Here is a 26,100-nt window from a genome sequence, read left to right as displayed (position 1 = left end):
TGCAGCCATTAATTTGAAATAAAAGCTTGAAATGTATCACATGATTCATGACTAAAGGCACAGTTTGCCAGAGTGCTTGTGGGAATCGTGGCATTCCATCAGTTAGGGAGCTGTGGAAGGGTGTTTGCTGCTGGATGGAGCCAGCAGGTCTCTGCTCAGCGAGGTCACTGATGAGCAGAGAAGCCCAGGGAGCACAGGAGGGGGTTTGTGCCTCCCTCAGACCTGACCTGGAACAGGGAAGCACAGAAATCCTGTGGAGATGGAAAAGGTGCCTGGAGGGGGCAGCAGAAGGTGCAGATGGAACGGGGCAGGCGCTCACAGTGGAGGTACCTGGTGGTGTGGGGTTCTCCATGGGGTGGGTACAGGGTGGGTGTTCACTGAAAAGCAACATGAGGGAAACCTGCTGTGTGTGCTTTCTGTCAGAATACAAAAATATATTTATATCTATAAATCCAGGGGAGTGATCCTTTGCAAAGCCAGAGGGGTGAAGGCTGTGTTGAAGAGAGGAGCCGAATCCAAGGATTTTGGCTCTACAAGTGCTTCACTTCCCATCCCCAACAACCTCACTGCAGAAGCTTCCCTGAAATCTCTGAGAAACATTGGTGTCTGTCTTGTTTGGATAAAATGAGGAAAATGTCCTCACTGAAGCATTTTCTGACATTCATGGAAATGTGCTGAAATGAGGGCTGAGAGATGTCAGGTGAGAGGAGAGCTGCTGCAGCAAGGATGAAGTGCCAGGTTTGCCCAGTTGTTTCTTGAGGACTGGGAAACAGGTTTTTGAACTTAATTTGTGTTCCTGATGGCCAGTGTCTGTTTATAAACACTGAGCTTTGGAATAGCAAGAGTGTGTGGAAACAATCCAGAAATAGAGTTTCTGTGTGCGTGTCAGATATTGAACACACAGCAAACCCAAGGAAGTGATGGTGTGAGGTTTGGAGCAGAGCACATGTGACACGCTCAGTGCAGCTGCTCTGCTCCCTCAGCAATCAGAAACACTTCATCCATACGTTATTACAGAAAACTGGGTCTGTGCCACCTGCCTGGGCTGCAAGGAGTGGTTAAAGAACTTTTCCTGATGGAGGAACAGCCATCGCTCACCTCTGCTTGCAACTGAGGTTGGAAAAGACCCCAAAGACAGACTGAATGCCCCCTAGGCCACTAAACCATCTCCTGGAGTGCCTTATGTGTTCCTCAGGGGGAATGTTTGCTCAGGGAATACCCTCCCTCAGAGGCTGGTGTGCTCCTGCCAGCCGGGCTGGGCTGGGCTGGGCTGTCAGACACGTCCTCTGAGCAAACCCCTCCTGAGAGAGCAGAGAAACTTCTCCCCACGGTCCTGCCAGCCTTGTTTTCAGGACGTGCCAAATATTTGTTTGCAGCCGAGGCAAACACGCTGATGTGGTGTCAATAAACGTCTCGATTCAGCTCCGTGTTTGGAAACAGTGTGTTGGCCGCAGCCCCTCCGTGGTGTCATCAGTGCTGCTCGTTACACAAACTGCTCAAACTGTGCCTTTGTTTTGACACAACTTACAGATCGTTTTTCATCACCACCAGTCACTGCACGGAGAAATCTCTGGAGCTGATAGTCACTGCATCAACACTGCTGTAGGAAATCGAGCTGCATTTTGTTTTCCTACGAAGATATCCGGTAATGGCCCTGTGTAAAACGTGTTTGGGGCTTGAGGAAAACTGGCTATAAAATCCTTTTTCACTGCTGCAGAAATTCGTAGCCTTGTTTCTCAGTTTCTGCTGGGTTTTAACATTTTTTTTTTTTGTGGTAATAACGCTGTTTAATTTTTTATTTTAGGTTTCCTCTGTCTGTTGCCCTTTGTGGACGTGTGTTGCTGTGTGCAGTGAAATGCAGGGTGAATTCCTGTGCCAGCACAGCCACCTCATAACCCAGCTGTGCCAGAGCATCACCACTGCTCCTACCTCTGCTCCAACAACCCTGCCATGGCATGAAGGAACTCAAACAGCATTTTGCCTGCCCCAGGTGGGTAAAATCCAGCAGTGTCATTCCAGCTCTCCTGTGGGTGGGGAAGGCTGGTCCTTCCCAAGGGTGTGTCACACCCCTGGCTGCTCCATCAGGTCACTCTGCTCCAGGGCAGCTCCCCTTAGGTGGTGTTTTCCCTACACATCCCACTAATGGTAATGAAATGATGTCTCCATTTTCTGCATTTACTCCCATGTTTGGAAGCAGCCCTGGAGCCTCCTGGAGCAGAGGAGAACCTGGGCTCTGCCCTCAGGCCTCCTCCCTTCCCTGGTGCTGGGCTCAAGGCCACCAGCAAAGGGTTAATTCCTGCTCAGAGTAACTACTGGAGGACAACATGCATTCTGTTAATATCAAATATAACTCCAGGCCTTGATCCAGGAATGTTGCTTGGAGCTCTTGTAAAAGAAAGTCTGTCTGCTGCATTAATTCCCAGGTGACAGATTAATTCTCTTCCTTTATCATAATTACAGCCCTGTGCTCTGCAATGGTACGACTCATTTGGTCTCTCAGACACCACACCATGGCAAAAATGCTGAGTGACCTGCAGGCTCCATTGACTCCAAGAATCTCACAAGTATTTTAGAGTTGTAAACACAGAACTGAATTTATTATTCCATCTTCCTCCCCCCCCCAGCTGAAATAGGAAAGGTGAATGGCAAATTAGGAGCTTCTTTTTGTCCAGCACCTTGTTTTGGTACCTGTACAGAAATTTAAGATTGGTATGTTCCTTGTCCAGAAAAATAACTGTAGCTGCCCAGCCATCATATTGAAAAAAAAAAAAATATATATATGTATGTACAGGTGTCAAGCTGAGGTTTTGAAAATCCCCAGACTGTATGACAGTGCTGATTTGTCCATCCATGTGATCAGATACATGTTGTGGGTTTGTATAAAAACTGTATCAAATACTTATGCAGAATTTGTTAGAGAAGTTTGTTTCCTGGGGCACTGCAGGTTGTACAGCCCTCCAGCTTTATCAGGGAAGGGTAAACCTTTAATTTAATAAGTCACATAGTGAGATGACCTCCCACACTGGTATGGTTTGAATCCAGCCCTTACTCAGGCAAGAGAACTGACACCTCCTGGTAGAACTGTGCTCCTTTTCCCAGCCTGAAAAATGGGCTGGGCCAGGTCTTGTCCTGCAGATTGTCAGAATGTGAAAGGTATGCATAGAAATGACTGTGTTGGCATGAGTGAGTTATTATGGACCGTGTCCATGTCATTATGAACTCCTCAGAGGGACAGGAGCCGGCAGGTTCTGCTGGAATATCAGAGCTGATGTTCTGTTTTAGGGAAAGCCAGTGGTTGGGATAAAGAATGGCTGTGCTTCCTGGAGTGGGCAAAGGGCCAAAGGCAGGATCTGCTCATCACCACAAATCTCTGCACACTGTGCATGTGGAGAAGTGAGTTTTCCTCTCAGGGATGTGACACAGAACGTGGACCAGGATGGAAATGGGAGCACACAGGGCAGAACTCCTGTAGGATTTTCTACTAATCACAGAGTCCTTCTCCTGCTCTCCACAGATTCACAGAATCAATAAGGTTGGATGATTTCCATGTGAGAAATCAACTTGGATGGTTGTTGAGCTGGTTTCTAAATTCTGACTTTCTTTTCCACCAGTTTGCCACTCCTCTGCTCTTATTTCTTCCATTTTCTTTGTAGGTACAGATTGATGTCTGCAAACTTTCTGCCTATTAAAATTGTGCCTCCATCAGCATCTCCTTCTGCAGGAACTTTGTGTGGTAATTTCTAGAAGCTTTTTGTCTTCCAGAAGTCTAAACTTAGACAATAAACAAACCCAGACAACCGCTTTTTCAGTCTGGAAAGGCATAAATAAGCAACCTGTACTTGTTAAATTAGGTACTATAAAAATGCTGAGCTTTAAATCATTGTCCCGGTAATTATTGTCATCATTGTCGTTATTAGATGACATAAGATTTTATTGCTGATAATTTGGAGGCTTTGATACATTTATTTGAACTGACTGCTCCTTTGGCTAAGAATAATTGCTTAAACTTCTCTCATGGGTTTTTGCTTCTATAAAAAGATTGTTGACCTTGAAGCTTTTGCTTGATTTTGAATTCTTATTCAAATGCAAGTGCCAATAACCCAGACAAAAAATGTAACCCACTAAGCAGATGTTGGATTTGGGGACCTCGTGCAGAGAAGTCAGGTTTTGTGTTGTCAGGGACCCCCAGCCTCTCTCTTAATCCCTTTCTTATTATTATTTTAAGAGTGGGAGGGTAAGTTTTGCTTTTCCATAAGCAGATGTTGGTGGTGTTTAAGTGCTTTGACTGCTGGAGGTCTACACTGTGGTTTGATGGACCTTGTGTCTCTTGTGTAGCTGCTGGCCAGGACCCTGTGACAACCCAGCTGTTTGTTGCATGACAGGGTGTGTGTTTGGGTGATGGACCCATTCAGCTGTGGTGACAACAAAGAATGATTTAGGAAATAAATTAAGGAGAAAAAAAGAGTTGGATAACAGCATCTAATAGTGCCAGGCAGTGTAAAAGACTCTGGAGAGCTCGGAAATGTCATGGTTTCCTGCAGTGTGCAAATAGGGATGAAATTGAAAATCAGCTCTTTTAGGAGAGGTAACTCTTAATTTGCATGAAATAATAATCAAGTCATTATCAGGCCACCTTAAACAGCAACACTGAAGGTCACTTAAACCGCCTGGAATGGCACAACACAATGAGGTTTGTCTGGCATCAATTTTGAAGGATAATTACCCATGGGGTTTGTTAATTTTTATTTTGATTTACCAATTGTGTGTTTCTCGATAACAACTAACTTCAGCCTGCAAACATCTAAAATTGTTGTTTCTGTATGTTCTGAACTCTGTGTCTGAGCTGAAACTTCTGGAAACTGAGCTAATGTGTAAATAAAACACAAAGATTTTCATTTACCCGTTTTTTAATCACGAAAGTGAAGATTAGTGAGTCCAATGACAAAAAGACTCTCCTTGTGAGGGCTTGTAGGCTCTGGTGGATAAAAGGCCAGATCAGTCAAAGGCCTTTCATCCATAATTTTAAAATGCTTCTTTGCTTATGGAAAAGGGAAGAGGACACCTTTTCTCCAGCAAGGGTTGTTTGAGAGTTGCAGGAGATGCCTCCAGAGGGCCCTTCTCACAGTGTCAGGGATCATCACTGGCTGTGCTGACATTCTCCACCAAGCTCTTGCTTCCCTTGAAAAGGTTGCAATTTTGGCAGCATGCAAAAAAAAAAATCATGTCTGGTCAAGTGTAGCACAAATGAGTTGACCTTCCTGGTCACAGAGTGGAAGGCCACCTGCTTTGGATGATTGATAATGGCAGCACGAGTGGGTCAGACTTCTCAGCTCTGGAAACAAAGCTGGAATAAGCAGCAAACCAGTTTTGTCTGTTTATGTTCACTGATTTATACTACCTATCCCATATTAGACTCAGACAGAAATTTGAGCATTATATCAGTGATACAAGCTCTAAGCAGTACATTTTCATTGTTATTCTTCACATTCACGCCTCATATGATCTTTTTATTGGGTTAATGGCAAATACTCTTAGGTAATAACAGGGGTGCAGGTTAATTATTCAGTAACTGCTGCTACAGAACGCAATGTTTCCTTTCCTGCTACAAAAAGGCTTCATTTCCCACCATGTCATTAAACATCCTCACTTAAGAGGCCTGAGAATGAATCATTGCCTCTGATTTAGGATCATCAAAAAGCACATAGTTTCTGCCTTTATTTAATTGTCTTGTGATTTAATGTTAGTGAAATCCACGTGTCTCTGCTCTTAGATCTTAAAATGGAGCTTGTCTGGGTGACACCTGGGCTGCTGGAACCTGTTTGTGGTGCTCAGTGGTTGTGCATCTCTGATGACAGTGATGCCCCCCACAAATCCCGGGGGGCTGAACCCCACCAGGAGTGGGAGTTGTGCTCTGGACACCACGGGCTGTGACGAGCCCATCCCTGGGCAGATGTTAATCTGAAAACTCTGCATCCCTTCAGCTCTTTGTGCTCAAATTCTGCACTGGGTTTAGTCCCCCAAAGGAAGAGTCACTGTGTTAAGCTGCTGGAAGGTTGGACTTGGTGATCAAAGTCAGGACTGAGTTGAAGGTTGGACTTAATGACCTTGGAGGTGTTTTCTGACCTTAATGACTCTATGATTCTATGAAATGTGTTTTTCTTGAACAACCCTTCACTGCCCACGTGTGCCTGGGTCTGTGTCTGCTGGTGGAGAAGTGTTCTCCAGTGGGTTGGGGCCGTGGGGATCCTGCACCTTTGGCAGCACAAAAGCAGCTCAGCCACAGCTCCGTGGTGAGATTCCCCATGGCCACGTGAGGCCCCTGTGATGGTGGGACAGCTGAATGGTGAGCCATGAGCAGTCCTACATGGCAGAGGGACAACAGAGAGCTTGGCCAGGACCTTTGGACCAAAGAAGTTGGAGATCTGTAAGGAAAAGAGCTATTTCCAGCTCAGAAAAAAACAAATTAATAAAAAATGTAATATAAGCAAATAGCAAGGTGTTTATTTGCCCCACCTCCCATGGGGGAGTCACCTCCCTCAGCCCCACTGCAGGGCTTGTCCTGCTGAACACACCACTCACTTGGGGGGCAGGAGGGGTTTTCCTCTGCCTTTCTTTCCCTTTCCTTCCCCCTGGATCTGCACAGGATTCAGGGTGACTGCAGGCTGCAGGAATGCAGTGACTCTTTTTCTTGAGGACCAGGTATTTGTAGCACTATTTAATTAATAATAATAATAATAATAAATCCTCTCAACCCTCCTGTCTCCCACAGCTTAGGTGAGCATTATCCCTGGGGGGCACCAGGGTTAATTAACTTGCTCTGGGCTGGTGCTTGAGCCAGAGAGGATCTTCAGTCAAGAGATCAGGAGAGTCTCCAGTCAGGAGATGGGAGGTGGTGCAGCCTCGATGGGGGCTGGGTGGGCAACCATGGCAAGGGCAGGGAGGGCACAGAGACAGCAAAATGAGAAAAGCACGTACAAAGCACAGAAAATGAGAGGAAAAGAGGAAGAAAAGGTCTAAGGAAGAAGATGGGGTGTTTTGTGGGTTTTAGCTCAAAACTAATGGTTTTTAGCTGCTCGTTTCCCTCTCCTCCACAGGTGAGGCCAGAGGATGGAGCTGCTGTGCTCACATCACCTCCTCCTGCCTCCGGCCTGACTCCAGACAAGCAGCTTGTTGTATGATCTGTCTCCTCATCCCAAAATCCGTGCAGCAGAGTGCATCATTAATGGAACCAGCCCGTGGGCTACAGATCAACAGCGGCTTCTGCTGCGTGCGGCTCCTCCAGCGAGTCACGCTCCGCTCCTCACCGGGGTGAGTGTCCTCTGAGCCTGCTGAGAATTGCTCTGCCCCAGCTCAATCAGTCGTGGTTGTGTTTTCCTGCCACGCTACAGTTGATTCCCAGCACTGCAGGGAAGGGGCCGGAACGACCGTCAGTGATTCGCGCCCGGCGCGGTTCGCACGAGGCTGAGCCGCCAAATGTCAGCTCCTGCAGAGGAGCAGAGGCTTCTGGAGCTGCACCTTTAATGAACCTCAGAAACCAGGGCCTGGAGGAGGCTGAATGTCAGCAGAACAGCCCGAGCTGTGCCCGCTCTCCTGGTGCTTTGGAGGTGAAGCAACAAGTTGCTCGTGATTTGGGTGGAACTTTGCTGACGCAAATTGTCACGATTCGTTCCGGCCATGGAGAACGGGGACAACTGGCACCTACAGCTCAGCCCTGTTCAATGCACAAACCTCCCATCACTGTATCTCGAGTGGATGACACTCCATCAGCTGATGATCTCCTTTATCTCATCTGATATTGCAGCCTCTTCTCTGCAGTGAGTTATTATCAAAGTGTAAAATTTGTTCACATTAGCATCTGAAGCCCTCTTCTATTTTTGGGGGGGCTTTGATAGCTTGGGTGATATATCAATGACCAAATGTAATTGCTTTCTCTGAAACATGGCTTTCTAAAAGTAAATCTGACTTGGGTGTATGTAGTGAATGATTTAATTTATGTAGAAGCAATGGGTCTGAAAAAGGAGGAGGAGGAAAAGTTGTGATACGGAGGCTGAATTCATCTCAAGTTATGAATAATAGATGACTCACTTGGGGATATTTTTTGCTAGATTTAAATTAAATCTCATCAAAAACATAATAATTGGTTATATTTATAAACCTGCAAAGCCCACTCAAGGGGATTTTAGTAATATTGTCAATACTACAGGTTAACCATAAAACTAGTCCGAATTTACTATGGCAGGGAGTTGTACCTGGCTGTGATGGTAATTCATTATAGTAATCTCTGGAAACTGAGATTAACAGATTTTCTCATTCTGTATTTGGCTTCTAAATTGTCTCCCAGAAATTAGGAAGCCTTTGTTGGTTCAGTAAAGTTAGGGAAACTTACTGGATTTGGCCAACAAATTCAAATCTTGGTCATATTTGCTCTCCTGGTCAGAGAAAACCATTGATCTGAAAACATCTCCTCCCTGTGAGGGTGGGGAGGCCCTGGCACAGGTTGCCCAGAGAAGCTGTGGCTGCCCCTGGATCCCTGGAAGTGTCCAAGGCCAGGTTGGACGGGGCTTGGAGCAACCTGGGCTGGTGGAAGGTGTCCCTGCCCATGGCAGGGGGTGGCACTGGATGGGCTTGAAGGCCCTTCCAACCCAAACCATTCCAGGATTCCATGATTTCAGCTTCTGCTCCTACCAGGCACGGTGGCTGTGGTGTGTGCAAGGCTCTTGCCAGATGAGAGAGAACAAAAGACTGATCTCAGCTTGGCACCTCAAGTATTTACCCTTTTCTCATAACATTTTGCTCAGGTTGCCCATAGAATTTCTCCCTGAAGTGGTACAAGATGTCTCACCATCTGCCCCTCCGTTGTTTTTTCCAGGAGAAGAGATTTATGGTTATTTCAATGTGGTCTCCAAGCCTCCAGTTCTGATGAGTTAATTTGGCCTCCCTAGGTCGTGGTTGCCTCATCTGCATGCAGCAGGCACCCCTCCATGGCTGTAACATTCTCTGCTGATGAAAATAGTTAGATAGTTATTTTTTTCCCCCCTACAAATTATCAGGTCATTTAAAAAAATGAGCTCATTTTAATCTAATTCTGCATGTGCAACTGTCTGGAGAGTTATTTTCAGCTCCAGTAGTTGCAGTTTGCAATTATTATGCTTCTTTTAAGAAAAGAAAAGTAACAGCTCTATATTTTATGCAAATCACTGGTGATCTTTCAGAACAACTTGTGTTTAGGATAAGGAACAGGAAAAATAGGAGGCCAAACGGATAGTAATGTGGACTTGAAAAAGCACAGAGGACGTAGGAAAATATGTAAAGATTACTAAAATATTACCATTTGACCACTTGGCCATGAATATTTCAATTAAAAAACATGTAATTCTTATTGAAGTGAAATCACCAGTTCCTAACTAACCGTGGCTTCGGATCGTGGAAAAGAACATTTTTATTTCATTTACTTAATTGCTGTGATTTTTGTGTGCAGTCAGACGTGTCTGCAACCCTTCTCCTGCATCTCCACAGAGGTCACAGTTTCAAAGTGGGATGTCAAGAAGTGCCTCAAGTACCTCAGTCCATTCCCAGCAGGAGCCTGGAGACAGGGGTGTGCTATTATTTTCCCGTATTTCCACCCAGGTTTTGAGCAGTTTTTGAGTACAAGATGCCAGTCTGTGTGTCTTGTCCAAGTGCTGCCAGTACAGGCACAGCTGAAGGTCGTGTCCAGTTTCAATATGCTTTTAAATTTGATGCTTATTTGGTGCATTTCCACGGAACTTGCACCGATTCGAACCAGTGCAGCAGCATTTTGTCAGTTTATTTACTGGAAAAAAGCTGGTGACTGGAACATGTCCTCAAGGCTGCCTTAGATTTCATGATTATTAGTATTATTTTTCTGAATAATTTTTCTGTCCCTTGTAGGAAAAGGTTCCCCGGATAATTGTTTCCATCCAAATTCTGATGGGATCCATTGTTGACCTCAGGAGTGTTGCTGGCCGTGGGTCCAGGTGTGCCAGGGCAGCTGGGTGAGTGTGTAGAGGTTTTTGTGTGAGGAGGGATGGATTTCACACTGATTGCTCAAAACCAAAGTTTATCCATTAATCTGATTCTCTTACCATGCTGGCATGAAACCTTCTCTAATTCTAGTTGTCCCCTGCTGCACTGTCCTGGGGGCTGCTGGCACCCAAACGAGGATGTTTATGTGCTTCTCAACCACTCTTAGTTATCCAAAAAAGAAGCAAGAGTCAGCTTCTGCTAATCCCTCCATCTGCAGCCATTTCCACTCACACATTAGTTTTGCAAGGACCCCAGATCCGAATTTTGCAGGTGTTTCTCCTGGAAGCTGGACGATAAAAGTTCCCTGTCCACACCAAGGGGATTGGAATAAGATCATCTTTAAGGTCCCTCCCAACCCAAACTGTTCTGTGATTCCATAGTCAGGAAGGAATCCTTCCCTGGGAGGGTGGGGAGGCCCTGGAAAAGGTTGCCCAGAGAAGCTGTGGCTGCCCCTGGATCCCTGGAAGTGCCCAAGGCCAGGCTGGATGGGGCTTGGAGCAACCTGGGCTGGTGGAAGGTGTCCCTGTCTATGGCAGGGGGGTTGGAACTTTTTGGTTGGTTCCTTTTCAACCCAAACCATTCTTTAACCCCATACTTCCACAGTAGAAGCTTCATCCATCTCCTGCCAGTGAAACTCCAACCAGGGTGAGTTGTCACCTCCCAGCACTGAGTAATTCTCCTCCAAACAAGCCCCATGGCATTAATATTCCAGAGAAACCTCTGGAGCATCTGGCCTCAGCTGTTGTAACATTTTCTTGCAAAACCAGCTGCTGCATTGCCCGCTTTTCCTCCCCTGGCTTTGGGAACAGGGAGAGAGAGGATGCGAATACAAGGAATTAGGATGCTTGGAAAGAAGGAGAACGAGACTGAAAAGACTTGGGAGGTTTGAAACTGCCACTGGAGGAACTGAACGCTGAGACTGGAGGTAGTAAATACTTCTGGTTGCTTTGATGAGATTTAAGATTTACTGAGGAGGATTTTTTAAAACGTTTTCAGTGGTAGTAAGCCAGAGATTTTTGATACCGAAGAGGTGCTTTCAAAAATTTAATACCAATTGTCAACAATCTGTCTGGTGTTTAACAAAGGGAGTGGGTTAATCCAGCCAGTGCGAGACAGGAATGCGAGATGGGAAGCACCAGCACCTGAGGGAGGGATGCAGTGCAGGGCTGGGGAGCAGAGGAGGCAGGGAAAGGCTTTCCTATAGCTTTGCATGGGGATTTCTGGTTTTGCTGAGCCTGGTGTAAAGCATGTGCCTGTTACCTGTGTGTCCTTCCTCTGCCTGGTGTGAATGTGTGTCACTGAACCTAATTCTTGTTCATGTATTCTGGGGTAAATCGGAAATTCTGGTCTAAAACCCCCCCTCTGAAAACTGCCTTACTCTCACTTCAGCACCCACAGCCTGAAAATTCAATATCTGCCCAGCTCAGCAATAATTAAGTTTATTTTTCCCAATGCCTGTTGTGAGAAATGAGCCTTGTGAGGGGCAGGTCACAGCTGGGAGCGACAGGACCTGGCAGGAGGCTGGAGCAGCATCCTAAAAACGTGTCACCACATGAGAGGGCACACCAGGGGCGTGATCCTGCACGGCCCCACTCACTGGAGACCTCTTAATGCACTGCATGGAAGCATCAGCACAAATGAGATTCAGAGCTGATGGTTTCTTAATTAGATTTTCGCATTCTGTTGTTAATTAATTTACTGGATGTTTCAGGATGTTTTCCCCCCCCACACCCCTCTCCCCTCCCCGCCCTCCCCGAGGAGCAGCCGGCAGCAGCGCTGAGATGTAGCACAAATTAATCTTTACAACTGCCACATGTCGTTTCTCCATCTGAGGAGCAGAAACAATGATGGAATGTTTGTTCCCTACGAAGAACAGAGCGACTGAACATCTTCCTTAACAAATGAATAATAAGGTTTAAATAACAATGTCAAACACCCTTTCGAAAAGTTTCTGGTTTGCTTGCCTAAAGGTTGTAATTTAGCATTAGTAGTGTTTAGTTTTCATTCCGAGGAACAGGATTATTTGGGAGGCCATACAAGATCCCAAAGGTATGATTTGATTTCTGCAGATGTGGAAGTTTTCCCTCATGGCAGGGGGTTGCAATGAGATGGTCTTTAAGGTCCCTTCCAACCCGAACCATTCTGTAATTCTGTGATCTAGGAGGGTTTTGTCACCAGCCTGAAACCTCTCACCTCCAAAAAATCCACTCCCCACTGGTGGTGCTGCTGGTTAGTGTGTGTTACAGGGAACTCAGTTCTATATTGATTATAAATACATTACTTGATTATAAATACATGGTCTCTGGGGTGGGAGGACTCTCTCTCAGGTGCTGCTGTCCGGGTTGGTGGTTGGTGTGTACCTTGCCCTGCTCTGTGGGAGCGTGGCATGGGCAAATGTGGTGTTTTAACCACATCAAGGCAGAGTTTTGGTTCTGCCTCGTGGTTGCCAAATGCCAAAGTGCCTCTGTGACCGAAGCAGTCCATGGCTGTGTGCAGGGAGGTGACAGAGCATCACCCCTGGGTTTCACTGCTCCTCCCCAGCTGGCTGCGAGGGCTCAGGGCACCTCTCAGAGGTGACTAGTTAAATGAAATGGAATTTAAAAATTGCATGAACAGCTCTTTATATGATAAAGTACAGTGGGTGAAGTGTTTCCAGTAAGTAATTTCCCGGAGTTTCTGAGGTGATTTCTGAAAAGCCACCATTCATTGCCCTCATTACATCAATTCCAGCTGAAAATCAAGGCCATGCACTTCACTGTGAAGCGAAAAATTTAAAGGTCCTTTCTCCTAAGCAAGTTCCTGCTAAATCACCTGCTTGAAATTAGAAGACATTAAAAACATGGTCATTGAAACTGATGCCCTACTTGTTTGATTTTTGTTTGCTCTTTTAGGTATGTGACGACACAACAGAGTTTTCAGGAAAACAGCTCATACACCCCTAAAACAGGTAGTTTGTCCTCCTGAGCTCTCCTTCCTTTCCAGAAATTCTTGTGATGAGGAGAATCCACCACCTTTATCTTTTGGGGACCTGAAGGACACTACTTGTATTGGAGGGGGATGATGAGGAGGTGCATGGAGAGGAGGAGCCTTGAAGGTATCCAGTAAGTTATGGTTGATTTGGAGCTGGTCTGTGGCACAGATCTTTTTTGAGGCTGAAAAGGCAGAAGTTGAAGACATTAAAACTTCAGGATTCTTGGAGACTTCAGTGGTGAGGATTTAGGAGCCTTTGTGTGTAAGGATTGGTCTGGAATCCCAAATGCAGGAGATGGAGAAATCTTCAAGGAGTCCAGTACTATGACAGGTAAAAGGTTTTAGATCTGAATTTCTGAGTTCTGGTGACCTGCAATTTATTATAAACTTTTGTTTCAATTAAAAAAACCCAAACAAACAACCAAAGCAACATTTTTCAGCAGCGGGAACAATAAGAAAAAGGAAAACCTCAGGTTTGGTTCACTATGACAATGTACAAGTAATAAGCAACTTGTGGAATTCTACATGGAGGACTCTTGAGGAGGGGGACAAGAAAAATGCCAGAAAGGCAGAGTGCTTTAGGCACAGTGGATAATTGAGCTGCGATGGATATGGGATTTTTTCCGTATGTATCCAGGCAACTATTTGCTTTGGCTGTAATGACTGTTATAAATCACAGGGTGAAGTCTCTCACCCCAACGAGTCTGGAGCAGAGCTGCTGGTGTTACCCAGCTGATGGAGCAGATCCCTGGCAGGAACAAGAGTCACCTGTCCTGGTGTCACTGCCCTTGGTGACAGCAGCACAGCCGAGGCTGGGCTGTGCTTGGGGCACCTTCCTGGGGCAGCTGTGCCTGTGAACAGCCAGGAGCTGAAGGAACCAGGTGACACTGCACAAAGAAATTCTATCCTTAACCTGTGACTGCCTGAATGACCCCCAGGAGCTGCAGTGGGAGGATTTGAGCTGGTTCCTCTCCCATTCCTATGGTTTGGGCTCCCATTCCTCCTGAGCGGGCTAGAGACCCGGTGCCTGGTGCAGAGGGACCGGGCAGGACGCAGGCGTGTGAGAGTTAAAGGTGAAGGTTCTGGGAGAAAAAGGCCCACTTCTGAAGTTGTGTGTTTTTTATTAGTATTTGGCCCTAACTTTTAGATTTGCATTACTCTTTGGTGTCCTGGATTGCTGTTTGGCTTTGTGGGAACCACAAAATAAGAAGAGGCAATGGAGGCACATGAAATTCCACCTGAATATGAGGAAAACCTTCTTTCCTGTGCAGGTGACCAGGCACTGGAAGGGATTCCCAGAGAGGGTGTGTGTGGAGTCTCCCTCACTTCAGATACTTGAGAACCCTCTGGACACAGTTCTGTCCAATGTGCTCTGGGATGACCCTTCTAGAGCAGGGAGGTTGCACAAGATCCCCACTGTGATCCCTTCCACCTTGACCCATTCTGTGAACTGTGACCTTTGATAGGGTTAACTGAATTTAAGGATTTTAAAGTTAACTGCTTGGCAATATCCTCTGCCTGAATTTAAAAGACAACAACACGTGCTGTGGCTACTCAAAGAAATAAATAACACTGTTTTTTTCCCTTTTGTGTGTGAAAAATGAGTTTCCCGTTGAAAGAAGAGCCTGTTCCACACAGCTACACGTGTTTCATGCATATTCACAAAGAAGCAGTTTTGAAAAATATACTGCTGTGCTCTTGCTGCTGGAGGTAGAGGAGAATATTAAAAATTCCATTTTTTTCCTACTGCTTCACTTCTGCCGCTGCGTAAACACCGAGTGTTTGCTGTCCTGTCGGGATTAACTGCTGTTTGTTTAAGGTGGGAGAGGTGTTTTCAGAAAACAGATGGGTTTGGACTGTTTGTTTCCCCCAGGAACTGGTGGAATGGAAGCTCATTTAGAACTGTTCTCTGTAATTTTTGCTGTTGGCTCTAAGGAAAAATATCCTGATGCCGAGAGTCTGCGTTTACCTCGGTCCTCTCCACCACACCAGGGCCAGTTACAGCACTCTGTGCTGTGCCAGGAAATTATAAATACCCTGAAAATGTGCTCAGAGCTTGGACATATCAGCCAGCTTTGGAGGTGGGGGGGTTGATTTTTATTCTGGGCTTTGATAGTGATAATAATATTACCTTACCACACAGAGTTCTTGTGCAGATAAATGTAGTAAAGGCACATGAAACACCCAGATAATGCCAAGATTGATGCCATAGAAAAAGGTCCGTGGGGAAATTCCTAATTCAGAGCATGGCTGGAACAACAGGGACCATCAGGAAAGCTCTGGAGCAGGTGCTGAGCCGTGGGGGTGCAGCAGGGCCTCCCACATCTGCACTCAACTGTCTTTCAGTGTCCAAGTGAGCTGATCATCACAGATGTAAATGGGAACAGGGTTTTCCAGACTCTGTTGAAGAGTAAAGAGCACATTTTGACTTTTAGTGCCCAAAAGCTCAGTGTTTGACTGACCACAGCTCAGAGGAAAAGCTTTGGAGCTCCATTGCTGATGTGCATCCACTGGAGTCTTTAGGTGCTTCTTGGAGTTTTCCAGAGGGAAGTTAACATGTGAGATTAGGAACAAAAGGGCCCTTGGTTAACTCATTTATAGCAAAGTATTGAAAATATCCAGGGGAAAAACTCCTATGTACCAAACGTCCAATTTCCTAGGAGGGAGAAAGCCCCTGTTTGCTGCTTATTTTAGTTCTCAAGTCATGTGGATGGTGATGTCTGGATTACCAGTGATGTGAAGAGCCCACAGATCTTAGTCCACCCTTTTCATTTCCTGTACAAATAATGAAGAAAGCAAAGAAATGAATTTTCAGGCTTCAGAAGGGACCACACCAAGTGTCTCCTCTGTTGTACGTCAGTTCTGCTCCACCACCCGGAACAGCTCCTCCTCCCACAGAGAGGATCTGAGGGATGAAAACATCAGTACTGGGGGAAAAAGAGAAAGAAATCCTTAGCAGCAGAGCAGGAAAAGTGCTGAGAACTGCTTAACTTTTTCCAGCTTTCAGAGATGTCTGGCTGTTATAGATGAAAAAAAAACCCCCAGAGTTTCTTGGAGGCTGATGGGGTTTGAATTGTCCCTGGGCATTTATTTGATGTATGATCTGACTGGGAGTAGTCAGGTAGAGAGAAACACTGCAGATTTTGAGTGCAGTGGACCGTAGACAATAATTCATGAGAAGTTTAACCATAATGGGAGTTGGGAAGCTGCAGGAGCGGGATGTGATGGGATCTCTGTGGGTGCTGAGTGTTTTGTTTTCAAAGCATGGAGCAAACCTGTGCTGCCCACCCTGCCACCCCTCCCTCCCTCTGCTGCTGGGAGAGCCTGTGCTTTGTAGAACACTCCACTCACCTTCCCCCTGTGACTTGGCTTGGTGGCACACAGACCTTCTGCTCAGGTGGGTCACCATCCCTGGCCAGCATTCCATGGCCAATGGCTGTGCCCGGGATGCCAGGGGTTGGTGAGCTCCTGCTGATGGCAAGAGGAGGCAGAACGTTGTGTTCATTCATATGTTGTAGCTTGGCAGCTCCAGTCTCAATTATCAGCACTGTCATTCCATTGCCCTTTTATTCTCCCCCCTTTCCTGAAAGGCCTGTGCATGGGCCATGGAGATCTGCTGCCAAATTATTGGTTGAAAAATTGGTTATCCAAATAAACCAAGCTGGACAGGTGGAGTTCATCACCTGGTCTGGTTTAACCATGGCCACAAAGACTTGAGGGCTGTTTGCTGGTACACAAAGGTGACACCCAGCAGGGGAGAAGGTCCCTATTCCCACCAGGACAGGTGGGAGGGGATGCAAATTCCGCAGTAGCCGTGGCTCTCTCCCTTTCCACAGGGTAAGGACATCACCCACCTCCACCACTCTCTGGGCTGTGGTGACAAGCGAATTTAGCTCAGCATTGCCCTTAAACTCGTTCCTAGGCTTTGTAAGGAAGGTGCTAATTTGTCAGTGTTTGCAGAGGTGTTACCGCCCATGACTGAGAGAAGTGTTTCCGTGCTGAGCTGGTCTGGGGGTGCTGCCTGGCAGCAAAGTGCTGTTATTGGCTCCAGCACAGTTCAACAGCTCAGATTTCAATTGCAGGGAAGTTAATAATAGTGTGTCACATCTGCTTAAACTACGAGGTCTTCCAGGCATGGATACATTCCTGCTCCATATATACCCTGGTAGCACAGGGAACAAGTCTGGACTGACATTTCAGGGACTGTCTAAGGGATATGATTGAAAACCAGATTTAAAGAAAAATATTTTCACAGGATTATAGACCAAGAAATTAAAGGTTTGGATGTTTGTTTTTTAAGTGAGCTTGCTAAGAAAAAGGCACAAAAGAGTGCAAAATCCTCCCTTCACTGTAAAGAAAAGGATAATGTATTTTAAAGTACAGTCAACAGAGTGTACTGAGATAATTCTGATTTTCTGATACAATCATGTTACACTGGAGTGCCATTTTGGTGTTGTACATGAGCATATTGAAGCTAGTGAGAAGTTCAGAGCATTTATATCCCTGTGATCAAATAAGGATATATTTTTAGAAGCTCTCTCCTTGCAGTACACTGTTTAGGCAGTAAATACTTAATTTCTGGTTTAGTCTCTTTAATTGCATTACCGTGGCAGTGGGTGGGATGAACTCCACAGGGGCAGCACCCAAAGCAGCTGATGTTGTTCTGCAAGTGGGGATTGTGTGTCCTGGGGAGGCCAAACTCTTCAATCACTGGCCCCTCTCACTAAGATGAGGCCCTGGCACAGGTTGCCCAGAGAAGCTGTGGCTGCCCCTGGATCCCTGGGAGTGTCCAAGGCCAGGTTGGACAGGGCTTGGAGCACCCTGGGCTAGTGGGAGGTGTCCCTGCCCATGGCAGGGGGACTTGGCTCAAGGACAGTGTATTGGAAGATATATTTGTGTTCCTCTGATTCAGAGATGACATGGCAATGCTGCCATCACACTGCTAAAAATATATCTTTAATCTAAATGAAAGAAATAAAACTTTTTCCCCAATAATTTTTTTTTTCTTGGAGAAAACAATAATTATGAATCTCTCCTTATATTGAGCCAGGTTTATCTTTCTTCTCTCCCATTTCAGTAGAGCACGGGACTACAGACCTCACAGACACACTTATTTGATCACAGATAGGAAGATGGTGCGTGACAGTAATTAAATTTTTCCTCTCAACTAATTTAATTTGATAGCCAAATAGGGAGAAAGGCTTTATTGGAAATGGGAAGAGGCAGCTTCTTCCACCTGACTTTACTGGTTCTTGACTAACTGCTTCATTAGAACACAGGCAGGGCTGGTGGCAGATCATTAATTCCCACGGGTGTAATCTGGGAAGCCAAGTGTTAGGAGAAGGCTGGTCTGCCAAACCCAGCATAACTGTATTAGTGCTTATTAAAGCTAAGCTCTAAGTCTGTTTTCATGCTGCCTCTGTCATGTTAGGGATTAATTGCTGAAATGTCTTAAGACAGCAAATACAAAGAGAAGAGATTGCTTTGTGTTACATCAAAGAGTAAAAAAGGATGTGGTTTTCTTCTTGGACACCAGTCCCTCTGGAAGAGGGGATGCCTCCAAAAATGTGGGACCACTGCTGACGGTGGTCTGGGCAAGGCAATTCTGTGCTGCATTATTTGGCCTCCATTGCCAAGGTGTGTTTGTGCCCTTCCACTCGAGTTCACCCTCCCAGGAGGGGTTTAACAGCCCTGTGGATGTGGCACTGGGGGACAGGGGTCAGTGGTGGCCTTGGCACTGCTGGGGAACAGTTGGACTCAGTCTTGGAGATGTATGGAACCACCAATCTCTGGGTTATTCCCTTTTATCACTGATGCAAACTTAAACTCCTGCTGGGCATGTGATTGCTCATTGATGTAGCAGACGCAGAAACCAATTTAAGAATGTACAAATTTATTTCAGAATGTACATGACATTTATTTTCCTCAGCCATCAGATCATTAGAGCCTCTGCTTGTTTGTTTTATTGCAGATCAATTATTGCAAGCTGGGAAATTGGTGCTGGCAGAGTTGCTCAGCACAACTGTTCTCTGCAGATACCTGTTGCTAAAACCCTTTTTATTTCAGCCTGGAACTGTTTTTTTCGTTGCCTTTATTGCATCTACAAGAACCCACTTCAATTGCCAATAAACCCAGCGCTGGAAAGGTTATTTTCACAGAAGAAAACACTCTGCCCAAACATGCTGTAAAATTAGGACAGATGCATTGTTTTCTGAAATACACAGACATGAAATTTGATGGGAGCACTTCCAGCTTCATTCATTTCTTTCCAGGGTCTGATAAAAGTGGAAAACATTTTCAGAGGAGAGGTTGTGTTACTTTTTTCAGTGGGAGCAGTGTTAGAGCGTGGTAACAGCAAGCAGAAAATAACATTATTTCATGCTCTGTACATGCCAAAGAATGAGGCTGTTTAATGTGAGGCTCCAGCAATATGGAGTATTTCACAGTATTTTTTGTGTTTCACACACCTTGCCACATACTCACAGTACAAAGCCTAAAAAGCCTCACAGTTTTTTATGTTCATTGATTTAGATAAAGATGCAAAGGCCAGGAGAGGAAAATGGGAGTCACGGGGGGTTCTGAGAGGTTCCACAATTTCCACAGTCATGCAAAGCATAAACTCATGGAGAAGCCAACAGGTTTCCAGGGCTCTCCCCAATCTTTACAAGATTGGTCTCAAAATTGTTATAAGATTATATATGATATAAGAAATCTGCTTCCCCCAAAGACTGAAAATGAAGACTGGTGGAAGTAAACATAATTATGTTTCCTGTGCTGCAGCCTCACAAAAGAATGTGTTGATTTCTGTGGTGGTTAAATTGATTTTATACCTTTCTGAGCACACCAAATAGCAATTAGTCAATGCTGGATATCACATTTTTGACAGGTATAAAATTATGGTGCCAATTATTTTATACAAGTCAATGAACAGCCGCCATTTCAAGCAGCAGAGGATTCTCAGCAGTCTCTAGGACAGTGCTGGCAGAGAAATACTCGCTAAATGTTTTAAGGGTGTGACTACAATGTCCAAAAAAATGGAATAAAAATATTTGCTCCATGAGTAAGCCACGTGCCTGGTACAATTTTTATTATAATGGTGCCCACTTCTTCACTGACTCATGCTAAATGGGATTTCTAACCACAATGCTCAGTCTTTATAAACTATAGTGTGAGGCTGAGGGAGAAGAGATGTATGATTTCTCATTCTTAACTGTCATGGGAAGTGTTTATTAAGGCAAACTTTTCCTGAGGAGCAGCAGGAATCCCGCAGGGCAGGGCTGGCTAATCAAGGCATCATTAATGCTGGCAGTGACTGCTCAGCTGCCTTCCTGGGAGGCAGAGTTGGTTCAGTGAGTTCAGCCAACAGCTTTGGGGATGGAGGGGGACAGGAGGAAAATTTTGGTTGTTTCAGGCTCCTGCATGACCTCAGATATGTCACATGGGAACCAGCCCGTGTGGGAAGGAGTGTTGCTGGTGACAGTCTCAGGGCTGTCCAGACCAGCAGGTGTGTGATCAGCGTTAGCAGAAGGCTGGTCTGCCAAAGCCAGCACTGAGGCTTATTAAAACTAAGCTCTAAGTCTCTTTTCCTGGTCCCTCTGTCATGTTATGCCTCTGTCATGCCCAGGAATACTGTCCCAAATGAGCCCCAGATTTTGCAGTCCTGTAGGTGTTTTGCTTGAATCCCATCCTTTTGGGTGCTGGTTTTTTCTGCCCCTCCAGGCTGGTTTTGGGTTTGTCAGGGTCACTTTGAACCCCACTGTCTCCGTGTGTTGTCACTCTGAGCTCACTGACAGAGAGCTCAGCACACTCTGGTCCATCCCCCAGCTCACCAGTGGGGAGGTTGGGTGGCACTGGGTGCTGGGCAGACCCTCCTTGCTGGGGGTGTGTGATGGGACAGCCCTGGTTGTCACTGCTGCTGGTTCCTGTCTCCTTGCACCACCAGCTCGGTGTCCTGGGATGGGGGATCCATGTGGGACAGGGGCAAAATCCTCCCCACACCTGAGGCTGCTCTGCACTGACCCTGGTGCCCTCCTGCAGGGGGTTTGGGAGGGTTTGCCCTTGCCCAAATGATGCCAGCTGTCCCACATTACCCTGATTGTCCCCAGGGATTGCTCCCAGCCCTTCCAGCTGTGGGGGCAGACCTATATAAGCCTTCCTGCCTCCTGCTGCTTTCCTGCCTGGATGGGACCTGCTCTGCTCTTCTCCTGCAGCCAAGGACCTTGTCCAGTCTTCAGGAGCTCCCAAAGGTAATTTCTCAGGGCTCGAGTTGTGTCTGCCTGTTACCAAGTGCCAGAGGTGAATTTTATCCAACCTGAACTGAACAACATTTAACTTCTATGCCCTTTAAGTCTTCTTCTATCACAGACTGAGGTTTAACAACTGGTTTGTCACCCTGCTAAGAGATGTGTGGTTGTGGTTCACTCTTCGGGGAAGAGAAAGCAAAGACGTCTTAAAACTTTTGTCTTTACTAACGTTATCCATTTTATAGGGTTTTAATAATTTGATAAAAATATGTAGGAATTTGGGCTAATAAAAATACAGATGTCCCCCAAATTAAAGCTTTTTACACACACACACACACACACACACACACACACACACACATATATATATTTGTATAAAACTAAGCAATGCTCAGCTATGCCTTTTTGGTTAAGGGGAATGTTTTCCTTGTGCCAATAAAAGTAAATTATTTTTATTCCTTTCAGCTTTATATTCTTAATTTATAAACTGTATTTAGTAGCTTGCTGAGTCTGTTATGTTTTCTTGGAATCTGTCATCATTATTTTACTGTTCTTTTTGCTTTTTGAGAGTTGGAATTTTTGGGAAGATAACTTTGTTCTTTTGGACTAGAACAGCTGTATCAGGTTCAGTGGCTGATTGAGGTTGTGCAATGTCTGGTGGGTTAAATTTGGACTGTGTTGTACCTTCACAGCTGATGACCCTGGAGATGGGAGATGATAATTTAGTGATAAACAACATTCTGACTTCTGCTGTTTTTTGAGGAGGCAGTGCTCGATCCAATGTAAACCCCACCAACTATTGTTTTCCAGATTAACCTTTGGTTTTAATGAAGTGGAATAAATGATTTTGAATAGTTATCATGCTAAGAAGAAGAAAGGTCATGGAACTATTCAGCTGATTTGACAGGTCAGGCAGAATATTTCACAAATTAGCAGCACATTTAACTCCAAGGAGATGTGATGAGTGAAATTTCCCTGTGCAATGTTATCAGCTGGAAGGGAATCATAGCAGCATGCACTTGGCAGAGTAAGTTGGCAGAAACTATGCAGCCTTAAGTTCTTTTAGAAGCATAATAGGAGAGAAAACCCAGGTGCAGAAGTAGATTTTTCTGAATTAAAAATGAACCTGATCAGTCTGGGAGATCTTAACACATCTGGCTTTGAAATAGCCTGGAGCTGCAGCTGAGCTTGGTGAGGGCAAACTGTCTGATTCCTGTTCATTTGTGGTACTTGGGACAGAAATGAAGGAATTTGGGCTGTGGTATAAAGTGCTTTGTTAGCTGGAGCAATTTTCAAGTGCAACCATCAGGGACTTTGTGCAGCCTCTGTGTGAAATCTTAATTGTTTCTCTACATTAACTGCAAAGAAGTTACTCACTTAACTTTGTTCTGACAATGTTTTTTGTCAGAACAAACAAAAATGTTGGTAGGAAACCACTAAACAGTTTTCTCTGCCATTTGAGATATTGATTTGTTCAGTGTGTATCTATAACAACCCATGGCAACAAATTCTTTGAGCCATCAAAGGACAGAATTAAATAGATACTTGTTCCCTATCAACCCTGCCAAAAATGCCTTGAAACCAAAGTGTGATGGGCACTTTGCTGCTCTTCCCAAGCACCAGATTTATCCAGGTTATTGATGTTCTTCAGCCTCATTAGCTGTATAATTTATTTAGAAGGTTCTCCTTTAGGGAACTGTTACTTTATTGCTGTAAAAGCTTTTTTTTTTTCTTGTTTAGATGGTCAGAAATTCCTTAAATGTTGTAGTTGTTGTCCTTATCCTCTGCTGGGAGTCCAGAGTGTTTCATTATGGAATTCAAAGAAATTATTAAGGTTGGTGTTCAGGGAACATAACCAGGCAAAGGCAGGTGGGTCACAGACTCCAGCACCACATTCCCAGGGAACAGGGTCCTGAGTGCTCTGCTCCCTCTGGACCGAGAAGTCCAGGAGAGGGATAAATGATGTGGGATCTGTGTGTTTGTGCTGGGTTTTATCAGAACTATTCCATCAGTTGAGTTTTTTATGCTTCGTTTTCTATTAAATGTAAACAGCCTGTTCTTATTTTCTTAACAAAAGCAATTTGAGGCACTTCCCAGAAGTTAGAGATCATGAATAATTAAAGGATTTTTTTTTTGTAGTTTTCAGAACAAAATAAGAGTACGGAATGGTTAGACAAAACATTGGAATCTAATTAGGAAACAACTCAGTGAAGAAGAAAACCTTGACACTTACTTTTGGTATTTGATTCCCTACAATATCAATTTAAATGTAAATTGTGCTTTGGAGAAGAATGCTTCCATCAAAACCTAAAAGCATGTGGTTTATGCTCAGTGTTTTACAAAGGGATTATCTCAGACCCGGGTTTACAGTTATTGCCTGTGGGCAAAATTCCACCTTAGCACTTACAGGCAGTAATACAGTTGTACATCTATTTTCTGCTCTACATGTTGGTGATAGAATTGTGTGATTAAATAAGGAATTTTTATTAGTCATTTTCCTGTGGTAGATTGCAATCAGTATATTGAGGTTTGATTCTGGCCATGGAACTTGTAGTCTGAGAACAAGTAGGCAAAGAAATAAGATACAGGTTGAATTGTTACTGATGGAATTTAAGTGCTGAGATCTCAAAGATTTAAAAGATTAAAGCTCTCAGTGGGAGCCTCAAACTGTGTGTAGTGTCAGGTGATTTTTATCTCAGAGCTGGGCTGAGTTTGGCTTGACCCTGGTAAAAAATTCCTGAGTGTCTGAGTTTTCTCCCCTGCCAGGGCAGTTTTCTCCCTCTCAGGTGCTTTAGATCCCAGCAACAGCCTGAAAACTGGTCCAGCTCCTACCTGTGGGTCAGGATAACACCCAAATAATTTGTGTTGTGCTGAACGTCAGTATTTGTGACAGGAGGTGCCTTGAATAATCCCAGAAGCGTGTGGTGTAGCTGGAGGTGGAAGAACTGCCAAACAGAATGGAACTGACTGCTATTTCCAGAACCTAATGTGAATTTTTTTTTTAAGTATTTCAAGCTTTTGAATGAGTTTGAGATTAGCTGTTAGTGCAGGACTTGTATCTCTCCAAATGAGAGATACAACCTTGGCTCTGCCTGGAAATTTTGGGTTTCTCTTCCAGTGTGTTTGTGGCAGCTCCATGCAAATATTACAGATAATAAATCCTCCTGTGTATCTACACTTCAACGTAGTCTTTTAAAAGAGGGAAGATTCGAAGCTTTAATAGTTCATATTTCATGTTCCTCATGTGAAAAACACATATAAAATCTAAGAGTGGAAACAGGCAGTGTCACAGTAGGGGAATGATGTGAGCTCTGCCAGGAACTGGGGAGCACCTGAGAATATCCTGACCATGGACTCATAGAAGATTTATTTTTTTTTTTTTTGAAAAAGAGATTTAGTTCTTCATATTTTTTAGCACTGCTTTGAGCCTAGTTTGTCCCTGCATATTTTTCTCAATGACCCAGTGGGTACTTAACACAGACACACGTGGAGTTAAACCAGGGGCTGGTTTCCAACTGTGTGACAATTTAGGAATTGCCTCACACTGTCCTGCAAACAGTGATTTGTCCCAACTTATTTTTAACAGGTATTTTTTATGCCTTTTATTGATGTGTAAGATTTTTCTCTTTCACTTCAGAAACTTTTTATCTTGGCATTTGGCAACTTGTTGCCTCAGCCTTGTTGTTATCCCCTGTTCATATTTTTAAAGTGTGTGCTCTACATCCAGAAAATAAATTCCGAGGTGGAGGGCACTCGTGTGAAACAGCCCTGTGTCAAAGGTAGATAAAATATCTCTCAGTTCCTGACAACATTAGATTTTTGTCACTGTGTTAATGCTGGTTACATATCACTTGAGTGGGAGAAACACTTGCTTCTTGATTTATGGGCCCTGACAATGAAGTGTCCAGGATGATTAATTACAGCCCTAAATGACAGCGCCCTTCTCATACCTCCTTGGCCTGGGTGATTGAAATTAATAAATAGACATGTATGGCTGTGGAATTTGCCACTAGCTGTTAAAATATTTATATACCTGACACGCTGTTAAGGGATTTAGTTGAGGCACATCCTTGTAATCAGGAACTTACTACTTTTTAAAGCAGCTGGTAGAGAGGGAAAGAAGCAGAGGATTCTGGAGCTGATTAGAAGGTTTTGGATAATAAGGTGATAATATTTTCTGAGAAATTGTTATGACATTCCTTTGGCAGATTGAGTCCTTAAACCATGGCTTTCTGCAAATATTCTAAGGATTTTGTCTTCATGTTTGTCATTTATTTTTGGAGATATTGGCTTTTATAAGTCTACAAATTACGTGGACAAAGTGTATTTTCTGGGACCGTGTCCCAGGCACGTTCCAGGACAGACTCACGTAGCTCTGTCTTGTCAAGTGAAAATCACAGTTATTGCAGCATCCAGAAATATCTGTTACTTGCATAACACAACCACATGCCTACACTTACCCCTCATTTGGGTTACTTTGATTAGATTCTCTTGTTTCAATGAATTTTTATGTGAGGAGACTCTCATTGTATCCAGAAGGAGCAGAATCATGTTTGGTAACAGACCTGAATAATTTGTAATAATACTCAGGGGCTGTTTGTACCTGGAAAGAAATGCAACCCCACCTCAGGAGTCATGTTTGGCTTTATTTTCGTAGGTCCTACAGGTTATTCTCTGCCTGGTTCTTGCCCACTCAGGGTGAAGATTCAGACTTCTGAAAATTTGCAATTTGCACATAAATTTGCTTTTCCTTTCCTCTGATATTGGGGTCTGTCACAGACCTGTCAGGTGATACATCTGCCAATCTCTCCATTGCTGCAGGGCTGGGAAGGTTAAATCAGAC

General features: G+C 44.7%; 1 long non-coding RNA gene across 1 annotated transcript; it reads left to right on the top strand.

Annotated features, from left to right (window-relative positions):
• The first annotated feature begins 1,368 nt into the window (after positions 1-1,368).
• Positions 1,369-4,196, top strand: LOC135420109 (uncharacterized). The gene is made up of 3 exons (XR_010433359.1): positions 1,369-1,645; positions 1,805-1,990; positions 3,654-4,196. It is a non-coding gene; the product is annotated as an uncharacterized LOC135420109 (long non-coding RNA).
• Positions 4,197-26,100: the final 21,904 nt, after the last annotated feature.

The sequence above is a fragment of the Pseudopipra pipra genome, chromosome 11 (genome assembly GCF_036250125.1).
Source record: "Pseudopipra pipra isolate bDixPip1 chromosome 11, bDixPip1.hap1, whole genome shotgun sequence".
NCBI classification, from domain to species: Eukaryota; Metazoa; Chordata; class Aves; order Passeriformes; family Pipridae; genus Pseudopipra; species Pseudopipra pipra.
The sequence above is the reverse complement of the archived record's forward strand: the minus strand, read 5'-3'. Positions and strand labels throughout refer to the sequence as shown.